The sequence below is a fragment of the Gymnoscopelus microlampas genome (assembly GCF_963454915.1).
Source record: "Gymnoscopelus microlampas genome assembly, chromosome: 19".
Lineage (NCBI taxonomy): Eukaryota > Metazoa > Chordata > Actinopteri > Myctophiformes > Myctophidae > Gymnoscopelus > Gymnoscopelus microlampas.
The window spans coordinates 8,954,046-8,967,820 of NC_139956.1; the positions used below are offsets into that span (position 1 = coordinate 8,954,046).

A 13,775-nucleotide genomic window follows, 5' to 3' on the forward strand; every position below is an offset into this window, starting at 1 on the left:
TTGAGCTGGCAGCATCGTCTGTCTGCCATGCATTTCTAAGGTAAAGACACGCTGCTGCGGCTTCTCTTCTCAGCGCCAGAGCATCGCGTTTCAGCACTCTCGGCGCCCAGCCATGTTTTGGCAGATCGCCCTGGGCGCTTCAAGCAGACAATAGTTTAACTTTTGGAGTGGAACGCCGCTCATTTGATCCTCCTGATTGTGCCAGACAACCCGGTCATTTAACACCCGACATTGAATCGTTACCACAACCATGAGACGTCGTCCACGATTACGTTATCTCAGCTAGGCTATTTGTGCTAATGACGCAGATGGCAGAGCGTTCAAGCACAGCAACGGTTGATGGGTTCGAACAGACATGATATCCAAAGTGCTCTTCCGCTCATAAAACGCTTTCTGTGGACACAACCCCTTATGGTGCAGTATCTAGAGAGAGACTTTAATCCGCTTGCAGAGATGGGACAACGTTACGGTCACTGCTGTCTGTGTGACAGTAACTCGGGCGGCACACAGAGAGGCCCCTCTGGGAATCAGAAGGGCGACAGTCCTCCAGGCTCTGTGTCGCCTGGTTAAGTGTCCCTGAGCAAGACACTGTAAACTGCTCCCCTGTGTGTCAGTCCTCTGTGAACGTCCCCTCCTCACAGCTGGGTCAATACTGAGATCTAATGTCACCTCCGGTGACCTCCACAAATCGTTGTTGTCGGATGGAAACCTTGTACTGTATGTCCAAAAGCATTACTTTTCGGGAAATGGAAAAAAATAGAACCAATGTAGTTATTATTTTGTCACAAGCTCTTGTTGATTATTTTCATTGGTTCAATCTTACATCTTATCTTCTTACAATAAATGCAAGGAATCTCTGTATGTATGTATGTATGTATGTATGTCTGTAATCCACCTATCTCGAGAACCGTCCGTCCGTCCGTCCGTCTTCAAACTCGGCGTGCGTGTCGCCACCGACCCGAGGGAGTGCGTCGAGTCGGTCGGATAGGCGGTTGTCCAGAACCGCCAGGAACGGCTCTGGCCATGGCCCAAACGAGCCAATTAATTGCCATGGCAACCCCAGCAAATTCCCCACACCTGTCGAATTCCCCACAACTTGCATTGTTCCCGGGTCGGTCTGTCTCTGTCTCTGTCTCTGTGTCTCTCTCTCTCTCTCTCTCTCTCTCTCTCTCTCTCTCTCTCTCTCTCTCTCTCTCTCTCTCTCTCTCTCTCTCTCTCTCTCTCTCTCTGTATCTGTCTCTGTCTCTGTCTCTGTCTCTGTCTCTCTGTCTCTCTCTCTCTCTCTCTCTTTCTCTCTCTCTCTCTCTCTCTCTCTCTCTCTCTCTCTCTCTCTCTCTCTCTTTCTCTCTTTCTCTCTCTCTCTCTTTTCTTTACTAGAGAGACATTATGCCACCTCTGTATGTTAGATAGCGATCAACCTGAGTTTATTCATGCAGTTGTATCTCGTTCCATTTGTACACTCTCAGTTGTACACTGTCAGTTCATGTACACCCTCAGTTCAGTTGTACACTCTCAGAGTTAAATTAACCCTGAGGATGTTTCTGTGTATTGATTGATTGATTGATTGAATTCTTTATTGGTCAGAAATGTAAACAGCACGTAGTACAATGAGACATTAAGGCTAAAAGGATGACATAAAAAAGTCCCGGGGACTTGTTTCCATTGTGGTCCTATGTATCCAATTCATCAACATGGAATACGAAATTAACACAATAATACATGTACAAAAGAGATGAGAAAAGTACATCTCCCCAGACCCCTTGTGGTATCCTGATAGATGTTTTTTCAGGCCAATTTTCAAAGAAACCAGTGTTACACATCCTTTAACCTTACAGCATACCTTACAGTATATATGAAGCAATTCAAAGCTTTAAGTTCATAATCATGTATTGTATATAGAAGCTGTCCTCAGGCCACATTGTTCCAAATTGTTTATTTTGTTTAGGATCTACTCTAATCTACACTCTTATTTGTATTGGATATTGTTGTTGTATTTTGGTTTTAAGTTTGAAACTAAATCTATAACGCAAAATATAATTAATAAACATGCCTGGGTGGCATTTGATGGAATGGCGTCTGGAAGCCATGTGAAGCTAACATGACAAAACACAGGCTACAAAACAGGACATCTCCTGCCGTAGTGCATAGACAACACAACAACAAACAGATTAAAACAGGGATTTTTAAACTTCATGGGCTCTGTTTAGAAACTTTAGATGATCTATGGTACATCTAAAACGCAGGGCACAGAAAGTGCCGACCTGAACCGATGCAGTGAAAGGGGAGTGAGGTATCATGGAATCAAGGAGCTTATCTTTGGTGTACAGAGTGAGGTCAGTGGAAACCTGAGGTATGATGGCTTAGTGTTGTTAGTTACTATGCCAGTGTGGTGGACAAAGTATGTAATATGTACTCAAGTAAATACTAGGCTATTCAAAAGAACAAATTACAAAGAGCATTTTCTTTAATGTCAAGGCATTGCTTGTACAATATAGAATTTTAAAAAGTAAAAAAAAAAAAGTTTCAAACATTTGCAGAAAGACTTTGTTCACTATATTTGAAATAGGTCTTACGGTAAGTGGTAATATATATTTTGGTAAGTTTGGGTCCAAGACTCCCTTCCTAGAAATGTAGTGCAGTCAAAAGTACAATATTTCTATTTGTAATGTAGCAGAGTGAATTCAGTGAAAGTCATGAGCTTGAAAAAAAAAAAAAAAAAAAAGCCAATATAGCCTGCCTGCTTGCTCAGGGGATAAATTGAATCTTGACCTTTAGGTCAAAATTTGTGTCAAACCAGAAACAGGATTGTGTCAAAGGCTCACCTAGACACAGGATCTATAAGTCTCAATAGAAGAGCAGGGAGACAAAATACAACCAGTGTATAAGTTATATTATATTAAGTTATATTGTATTAACATACTCTACCATACAGATTAGAAAATGTATTCATAAAACACACATAGTTACATAGTGCCGCTTTAAGCGCAGTACTCAAGTATATGTACTTAGTTACTGTCCACCACTGCTATATATATTCACATGAAATGGGAATACACGCCTTGGCAACGGTTGAGCGGCAGTCAGGGACGCAGAACGCTCTACTACGCCTTTGTTTTGTGTGTAAATGTGGTTTGTGTGACGGTGTGGAGGCGTGTCTCCTTTGGTTTATAGCAGTGTTGATACTATGTAAATAAAGCTGGCCATTAAGCTGACAGCACTGAATGATAACACTGTATGTTACATTACTACTGCCCTCTCACAATGCAATACATCAAACACAATCTGTGTGTGTGTGTGTGTGTGTGTGTGTGTGTGTGTGTGTGTGTGTGTGTGTGTGTGTGTGTGTGTGTGTGTGTGTGTGTGTGTGTGTGTGTGTGTTGTGTGTATATGCACACATATATAACAGTATATTATATATATATATATATATATATATATATATATATATATATATATATATATATACTGTTATTTGTGCCCTTCTAACAGAGCATGTACTGTAGCTGTGTGTGTGTGTGTGTGTGTGTGTGTGTGTGTGTGTGTGTGTGTGTGTGTGTGTGTGTGTGTGTGTGTGTGTGTGTGTGTGTGTGTGTGGGTGGGTGGGTGGGTGGGTGGGTGCGTGCGTGCGTGCGTGCGTGCGTGCGTGCGTGCGTGCGTGCGTGCGTGTGTGTGGGTGTGGGGGTGTGTGCATGTGTGTGTTCGTGTTCGTTTGCATGTGTGTGTACATGTCTATATCTGCAGGAGAGGTGGTTTGTGTGTGAAACATTAGATGGTCAGTCCACCAAACGGAAAATTCCAATGTGCACTGAGCCACAGCCTGACTATACACCACTCACACACCGTGTGTGTGTGAGTGTAAGTGTGTGTGGGGTGTACGGATGGATGGTTGTGTGTTACGGCAGGCAGTCACATCAATATAAATAGTGAGACACGGTGAAGGCAATCTAGCGCAAAGACTATGACTATCTATGTGTGCGTGCGTGCATGCGTTTATGTGTGTGTGTGTGTGTGTCTGTGTGTGTGCCTGCGTATGTGTTCATCCTGACCCTATAATAAATCCCTGGTTAGGATCCAGGCCTACAGTACATCCTTCCTGACATAGTCTCTATTTACTAAGTAATATCACTGTAATATCATTACTGTCCCCAGTAACTATAGTCTCTCTCTAGGTCGTCCTCAGAAAAGCCCTCCATCGTCGCCTGCATCATCCCGGTTCTCCATACATCCACCTCGTCTGTACTTTGTACTCCTGCATCTTTCTTGAGTACGTCCAGTCGTCCACGTACTGTATGTTAACGTGGAACGTCCTCGTGACGGGTGCACGTGTGTTGGTTCCCACAGCACCAATTTGCTGGCTGGCTTGATGTCTTTGGCATGTGTACCGCTAGTCTCCTTCTCCTGGCTGCTATTTTGTCGCTCACCCTCGGTGTTCCCTCATACAGATTCTTGTTGGTAACATGTTCACTCTTGCTGATGTGAAGCATGGCATGCAACACTCAGGTGTACAGTAGCACCCGTCTAGAGACTTCTGCAGGGTTGGTTTCAGGGTCCAGCATTCGCTGCCATATAGGAGAACAGACTCTGCCGTTGCATAGAAGAATCTGAGTTTGATTTGTCGTGTAATTTATTACAATTGTCAAAACAGTAATAATAATATTACAGTTATTAATCCAAGTAACTTTGAGTTGCTAAGTTACAATTAAATAAGGCATCAGAATGACTGGGGGATTTGGGCTCCATATCTAGATTTGTGGATTAGACATAGCTTTGTTGTTGACTTTCCGTGTCCAAAAACAAGCATAACTGGTCTCTGGAACTAGTGTCTCCCCATCCACATTCCTGAGTGTAGCTCTGTCCACCTGTTCAAGAGTAGACCGAAAACACACCTATTCACATTAGCCTTTGACATCACTTAAGGCCAATCCATGTGCCGGAGAGTCAGGACATCTGGGGGCGCACAAGCTCTGAGAACATGTTATGAGACCGTCCATCAGAAATTCATAATGATGTCAATTTGTAGTTACATCACCTCCCTTCACCTCCCTTCTGCGCGCATGCACGTTGAACCCCTTTGTTTAGTTACAGTATATAAATAGTTTGAAAATTGTGAAAGTTGTGAAATCTTTCTACTTTTACTCAAGTAATTTGTTTTAAATACAGGCCTTTTACTTGTAACAGAGTGTTTTTACTCTTTTATTTCTGCTAAGTAGATAATCAGAGTTCTTCTTCCACCACTGTTAAGCAGTTCAGGTGAGGTGACAAATATTGACATGGTAGTCTGTGTGTGTCACAGCCTGCAGGCTACGTATGCAAAACATACGTTCAGATGAGCACGTCCTGTGTACACGGACTCAGCATGAACAGAACACACACCTCTGCAGGAAAAGCTGCTTTATAGCAAGACAAATATTGAGCACATGCACGCACACGCACGCACACAAACACACACACACACACACACACACACACACACACACACACACACACACACACACACACACACACACACACACACACACACACACACACACACACACACACACACACATTCAAATAATGAATAAGTATGTCCAGTCCACACGCACGCAGGCGTGTATGTGTGTGTGTGTGTGTGTGTGTGTGTGCGTGCATGCATGTGTGCACGTGATGATAACGGTCAGTGAGTGTATTCATGGTTACCATGGCAGCCAAACAAGAGACACGATTATGACAAAAATGAAATAGCAGAGACAGAGAAAAAGTACAGAGAAAGAACATGACTATAGATGGACATCTCCGCACTGTCATAACACACTTGGTTTATGACAGTGGTTCTCGAACCTTTTTTAGGCTTCAGCCCTCCCTTTCCCTGATTTCTGAACACAAAGAACCCCTTTTAACCGACTTCAAAATGTTTTGGTTGGAAAAATATTTACATCAAAAGTAGCAGTCTTGATGTCAATATGTTCATATAATGTGTAAAGAAGTCTTGCTATCTATTAAATAACAGTTGTTCCAGTAATGTTTATTTATTTTGCCCTTTACCCCTTTTTTCTCTCCGGTTTAGTTGATATGCCAATTATTTACTCCCACACACATTTCTGTGTGTTGTATCCCACTGACTCACCTGCAAGTGAGGAGCCCCCACCGGGAGGACGTAGAGCCTTCGTCCTACTCCTCCCGCCCAACACTCCCTGCTGACAGGTGCCGCCCCCCAGCCTGTAGAAGGTTGTGCAGTGACAAATATGACCCTCTCCGCTCGGCTTCCCTCCCCTGAACCTGAAGCCTATTATGTTCATATAGAGACGCTTGACGAAGCCAGATGCACCGCGGTGGATTCGAACCCCCAGACTCCGTGGTGGTGGGCAGCTACTTTACCACTGCGCTACCCGAGCGCCTATTGGTTATTTTACTTTAATCAAATTGCTATATTTTCAGTTGAATGAAAAATGTGACGCACCCCTAAATTAAAACATTAGCCAAACAACAATAATACAATTTAAGTTCTCTCTAGGTCGTCCTCAGACGAGCCCTCCATCCCTCGCCTCCAGTCATCCCGGTCCTTCATACGATCTCGGCCAGCTCGTCGGTATACTTTGTGCTCCTGCATCTTTCTTGAGTACGTCCACGTATGTTAATGTGGGACGTCCTCGTGACCGGTGTTGGTTCCCCACGGCACCAATTTTCTGGCTGGCAGTTCTTGATGTCTTTGGCAGTGTCCTGCTAGTGTCATTTTGTCGCTCAGCCTCGGTGTTCCCTCAGACAGATTCTTGTTGGTAACATGTTCACTCTGGCTGATGTTAAGCACGGCATGCAACACTCTGGTGTAGCACCCCGTCTGGAGACTTCTGCAGGGTGGGTTTCAGGGTCCAGCAAGTTAGAAATGTATAACTTGACACAGTACTGTGTGACACAGTGCACGGTAGTGTGTGGCACAGTGCACGGTAGTGTGACAGGCGTATTAAACGGTGGGCTCGTCTGGATGTGTCATGTGACGTCCCGTGTGTCACGTCTTTATCCTCCACCTGTCCCCCCTCCATGTAAAAACAATCCTCCTGTGAACTTCACGACACACACACACACACACACACACACACACACACACACACACACACACACACACACACACACACACACACACACACACACACACACACACACACACACACACACACACACACACACACACCGGTCTAATTTGAGAAGTGACGCCCACCCCTCTCTCTGGGGTCTGTCGGACTATCTGTCTATTTGTCTGTCTATTTGTCTGTCTATTTGTCTGTCTGTCTGTCTGTCTGTCTGTCTGTCTGTCTGTCTGTCTGTCTGTCTGTCTGTCTGTCTGTCTGCCTGCCTGCCTGCATGGATTCAAGTTCTCAGTCGCCACTGCTGATTTAAGTCATTTGGATTCCATAGAGTCAACAACATGTCTTTCTCTTAGATGATTATACTTGTTTGCGTGCCAGTGGCACACAGCCAAATTACATTTTGTTGTTACTATTCTTTAACCACGTGTCCCCTATATATAAGCCCCCTATACTTTGTCGTTGTGAGCATATGTAGTTATTTTTAAAATGTCTTCACAAAACTCAGTGACATTTGACAAAATCCTCTCTTTAATCAAACCATTGCCTTGGCAAGAAGGTGGGAAATTATCTCAGCTGCTATCACTCAAGAAGTTTAGATTAAGGAGACCTTAACCACATGAACCCGAAAATAGCATATATCTAGAGGGACCGAAGGAAGCAGTCCTAGTATAGAGCCCAGGGGGACCCCGGTCAACAAAGTATACAGGGTTAATTGCCTCAACAGCAGCTGGGGGGGTTCAATGTTTTGCTCAAGGACATTTTGACAGGAATTGTCAAGCGGCTGTCCACAGAGATAGGAGCTAATAGCTGTCTGATTATCTGCTTTTGGGGCCAATTCTATGTCCAGCTGCCTCAGAACACATCGATCACATGTCATTAGAATTGACTGAAACCATGTTTGACCTGATAAATTAAACGTTTTGTGGCTGTGGGATCAAACCTGTGACCTTAACCAGTTAAAGAAGTTTAAGGCTTTTAGCTTTGCCGGTGGTGGCACACAACCAAGTATACATCAGGGATAACCCTAAAGCAGGTGGCTGATAAAGTCAAGCCCTAATACTAGATTTTACATTTATTGTAAGTTTAAAGGGTATTTGAATTGGTCAAACTAGCAATAGAATACATGTTCAGAAGCATCTTTCTGTAAACCCTAATGGTCTGAGATATTTCATAAAAGCAAAGCTAAAAGCCTTGAACTTCTTCAACTGGTAGCCTGTATGTAGAACAGCAGAAACATACATATTTTAGAGCGACGATACGTAAACATCATAATTTTACACATTGTGCTTTGTAAACAGAGCACTAGCAACGGGGAATCCTTTCACTCTGTTTCACAAATCACAGGTTGGGACTTGGCCTGTCCAAAAATGTCAGTCATGAGATTTGATTTAGCTTGAATCCGTCTGTTACATTACATTACAGTCATTTAGCAGACGCTTTTATCCAAAGCGACTTACAATAAGTGCATTCAACATAGGTAGGGAACAAAACTACTAATCACCAGAAGCATTCCCAAGTGCATTCTCTTCTAAAACAAGCAACCAAGAGTATACCTAGCGCTAAAGTAAAAGTGCAATATATCAGCTACCTACTTTCATAAACAGATGAGACAAAGTAGGAAAATCAAATGAGCAAGAGCTAAAACAAATAAGTGTATCAAATAAACAAGATCCAATAAAACAATAAAACAAGAGTTCGTACAACTAGTTAACAACAGATGTTACAGTCTGTAATATCTGTATGTTCGTCTGTCTGTCTGTCTGCCTGTCTGTCTGTGGAATTAGTACCAACTGTATTGAATATGCTGTTGCCACTGTTACGATATTTGTGTATTCTGTGATGTCATAGCGACATTATGATTGCATGTATTTGGTTGCGTGTATTTGCTTAGGTTTTTGCTACATCCACTTAAGCCCTCTCTAGACTTAGTAAACTGGAGCTGAGTTGGCTCTGTACTTGGGCTGCTTTTTTAACACCAAGATTTTGATGCTATATTAACTCATTTTGCTGTGGACCCCCTGGGTGTGTGTGTGTGTGTGTGTGTGTGTGAGAGAGAGAGAGAGAGAGAGAGAGCATTCCCCACCCAAGGTCAGGCTAAAAAGTCAAGGTCATTGTTACTATAAATAGAAAAAAGGCTGTCATCTCTCTAGCACCTGTTGATAGGTTTATTATACACCTATAGGTGGCGCTCTGCAATGTGGGTGGCACAGGAAGTGTTCCATTGCACTGTGATGGAAATAGCAGATCTACAAGCTAACATAATGTCACGGTGCGATGCATAGTGAGCTGGTAGCTCTGCTATTTCCGTAGAGTGACAGCATTGTACAAGGTGGGGTAAGGCATAGTTTTTTAGTTACAACAAAAATATTTTTGTTAAAAAGTTAAAGCTCTATATTGTGATATTATTCATTAAAGCTGCACTATGTAACTTTCCTCTTCTACCCTGGATTTGAACCCGGTTTCCTGCGCAAGTGCAGACATTTTTATCATTGAGCTAATACAGCCTGCCTGCTTGCTCAGGGGATAAGTTGAATCTTGATCATGTCACGGTCTGAGTCAGGGCAGATTGTAGGACCCAAGCGCAGGAGGGACAGAGGCTGAACAGATCTTTTCAAAGTATTTATTAACTAAAAGACGGGAATACAAACTGGTGGAACTAAACTCAAGATACAACACACGTAACATATCACAATGAATATGCAACCAAACACTGGGAACAGGGAGGTATAAATGCACAAGGACTAACTAGACACAGGTGAACACAACTGGACAATCAGCACTGGGATAGGCTGGGGAACTAAGAGGACACAGGTGGAAACAAAGGCAATCACAAGACCGGTTAGTCAAGGCAGGTACAGAACTACAGGGGCAGACAGGAAGACACAGAACAATACTACACAATAAAGGTACGCAAAAGCAGGGCAACAACAGAGTAACAAATAACAAGACTAGATACAGAACAAAGGCCTAATAAGTCCAAGACCTTAAAAGGGCTGTCAAGGATACAGAACAGTCCTAATAAGTCCCAGACCTTATAAGGGCAGTCAAAGGCTAAATAATAAAGTCAAAGTCCAAGGCCCGAGGAGCGGACCATGACAGACCATCAGGTCAAAATTCGTGTCAGATCCTGTGTCTAGGTGAGACATGACCTTTGACATGATCTAAATGTCTCAGTAGAAGAGCAGGGAGACAAGATACAACCACCCCAATTGTATAAGTCATATTGTATTAACATACTCTACCATACAGATTGGACAAAATTACATTTTATTCATTAAATAAAAGTGCTGCTTTAAGTGTTTGTTCAGTCAAAGAGGTCTTTCGTCTCTCCAGCTCCTTAATAAACAGAATAATTTTTTAGGTGGGGATAGCAATTTCATCCGATCAGGAGAGAATTCCCATTCAATTGTATAGTGTTCCAGTTCCGATTTTGTCTGCTTTTTAGCGTTTTTTTGTTTATCACTTCCAATTTCAATGTTGTGTCCTGTATGTGTTCTCTTTCCTGATTTTGGAAACTGGTATCCTGACCTTAAACTGAATTTTGTGTTTACTAAAGAGCTGGAGAGACAAGGAGACCCCTGTTACTGAAAATCAAGGGCTTTTAAAGGACAAGTTAAATTATTTGCGACCTGATTCATTTCATTCTATTATGAAGAGGAGGGTGACATTTTGACATAAAACTGCATCAATTCAATTCCAGCTGACGCGGTATTTCCAGCCTCACACAGAGGACATTGGCAAGAGTGACATTCTGTCATGTATAATATTACCACGAGAGTCAGATTACAGCTTTTCAATACAGAGTGGTTTTTAGAACAAATAAATGTGGTTTATATTCAGACACATTCTGGAAGAGTTTGAGATGTAGACGCAGACATGCTATTTGAAACCTTACTGTGCGCCGTCATAAATCTAAATGTACGTCTGTTTTACTCCAATGTTTACAAACATTATGCCAACATAAACAAACATATTGCTGACCCGGAATACAGCCAGTGGTGGAAAAAGTACTCAACTGTTTTACTTAAGTAAAAGTATCAATACTGCAATGTAAGTACTCTGTTACAAGTAAATGTCCGGAATTAAAAATTTACTTGAGTAAAAGTACAAAATGTACTTAAAGTACCAAAAGTAAAAGTACTAAAATGTTTGAAAATAGCAGATCTACAAGCTCACAACGCGTCGTGATGCGTTGTGAGCTTGTAGATCTGCTATTTTCAAATAGCCTATGTATAAAATTGGGCTAAAGTGGTTAATATATGTTTTATAATGTAATATTGTATATCTGCAAAGTAACTAGTAACTAAAGTGTTCAAATAATTGTTGTGGAGTAAAAGTACAATATTTGCCTCTGAGATGTAGTGTAGTGGAGTAGAAGTATTGGAAATTGGAAATATTCAAGTAAAGTATAAGTACCTCAAAATTGTACTTAAGTACAGTACTTAAGTAAATGTACTTAGTTACTTTCCACCACTGAATACAGCAAATAATAATACTGTAGTCCCTTCAACTGCTTAGCCACTTACATCCGAGTAAAACAGACCTGTAGTTGCAACTGTACTTGGGCCGTTTTTTCCCCCCTCTGTCTATAACAAATCTCCGCCAAAAATAGCAAGATCTACAAGCTCACATCTACAAGTTAGATCTGATATTTTTGGTTAATGTTCCCCCCAGCATTATGGATGCCGGGGTTCAAGTGGTTAATATATAAAAACCTGTTGTTTATTTATCACTGCCGTCTTCTGCATTGTTTCTAAAAAAGTATAAAGTATTATACGGAAGTATATTGAAGAAGGTTGTCACTACTATCTCCTACACCTCATGTTAACTCTCTCTCTCTCTCTCTCTCTCTCTCTCTCTCTCTCTCTCTCTCTCTCTCTCTCCATTCCGCCATGTGCAGCTGTCCATGCTGGTATTAATAACTCAATTGAGAAATACAGACGTACACCCTAGCAATGTCCTTCCCTCCTTCCTTTACTCCCTCCCTCCTTCCTTACCCCGCCTCCCTTCCTCCCTCTCTCTCTCTTTCCCCCTCCTTCCTTTACTCCCTCCCTCCTTCCTTACCCCCCCCCCCCCTCTCTCTCTCTGCCAGGCTAACGTCATCTCGTGCTGTTTTGAACTCTGTCAGTCTGTCAGACCTACTGTCTGCAAGAACAGTCACGCGCGCGCCTTTCACAAACAAAAAAACAAAACACAAACACACACACACACACACACACACACACACACACACACACACACACACACACACACACACACACACACACACACACACATGCATTTGCTGCAGTGCACGCAGACATTACATTTGAGTAATTTGTTTGTAGATATTTGTGAATGTTCTACACATGCAATGTGCTCATTCAACTGTTTATTTAAAGTCATACTCTGTACACAATTTAGTCGTGATAACGTAGGCCCCGGAAATTACATATTCTTTTGTAATTTACAGTTTCTGACAACTTGTTGTTGCTTTCCAAAATAAAGCTCAGCACTAGGACCCTGCAGCGTTCGTTTTGAAGCAGTACTTCAGTACTGCTACAGTACTGACCTATGGGAATTGTAGTTCTAACAGCCCATAAACAGATGCTGTAATGACAATTGAGCTAAAAATAAAGTGAATGTTACACTGCATGACTTTAACTTGTGAGGGTACCGTGTATACACACACACACACACACACACACACACACACACACACACACACACACACACACACACACACACACACACACACACACACACACACACACACACACACACACACACACACACACACACACACACAGTCTATTTAAAGGGAAAAAAAAAACAGGCAGGATAATGATATTTGCTTTGGCTCGGCTGAAACATCAACAGTGTCAGACAGTTGTTTACATAAGGCTATAAATTCATTCCATGCTTGCATTTGTTTAAATTTTTACACACAAGTGGACATGAAGTGTCTGAAATTTCACATGCATATATATATATATATATAATTCCATTCCATTATAATTCTCCCCCCTCTCTCTCTCTCTCTCTCTCTCTCTCTCTCTCTCTCTCTCTCTCTCTCTCTCTCTCTCTCTCTCTCTTGCTCTAATGCATTTACACCATAATGTGAGCATGGAGGTTGGAATGGGAACCGTCATGAGAAATAATGTACTCAGTAAAAGGCCGCTGCAGTAAAGTGTCAGTGATGGGGAGTACAGACTACATGCACCTATAGCCAAGGAAACAGCACACTACAATGCTCTCTCTCTCTCTCTCTCTCTCTCTCTCTCTCTGCCACTCTCTGTCACTCTCTGTCACTCTCTGTATCTCTGTCCCTCTCTCTCTCTCTCTCTCTCTCTCTCTCTCTCTCTCTCTCTCTCTCTCTCTCTCTCTCTCTCTCTCTCTCTCTCTCTCTCTCTCTCTCTCCTTGTCACTCTCTGTCTGTCTCCCTCTCTCTCTCTCTGTTGATCTCTGTCTGTCTCTCTGTTGCTCTCATCTGTTACTCTGTTGCTCTCTCTCTGCCTCTGCCTGTCTCTCTCTCTCTCTCTCTCTCTCTCTCTCTCTCTCTCTCTCTCTCTCTCTCTCTCTCTCTCTCTCTCTGTCTTTCTCTCTCCATGTACATCACGTTTTATCATAAAATGTCATATAATCCATGGTATCATGTAAAAGTATATGATACCATGTTGTGTTGTGTTATGTTGCTCTGTTTTGGCTAATAACTAACAACATAAGGCTGTT

At 42.4% G+C, this 13,775-nt stretch overlaps 1 protein-coding gene across 3 annotated transcripts in view; it reads left to right on the forward strand.

The window, feature by feature from the left end:
- ache (acetylcholinesterase (Yt blood group)) overlaps window positions 1-13,775 on the forward strand; it is a 38,689-nt gene that overhangs the window by 4,630 nt on the left and 20,284 nt on the right. The window contains exon 1 of one of the 3 annotated variants that reach the window (XM_084043407.1): window positions 4,185-4,264. The exons of the other annotated variants lie outside the window; for them this stretch is intronic. The gene's annotated coding sequence lies outside the window, so the exon portion shown is untranslated. Of the gene's footprint in view, window positions 1-4,184; window positions 4,265-13,775 lie in introns of those variants that run through there. 3 annotated transcript variants of the gene reach the window in all.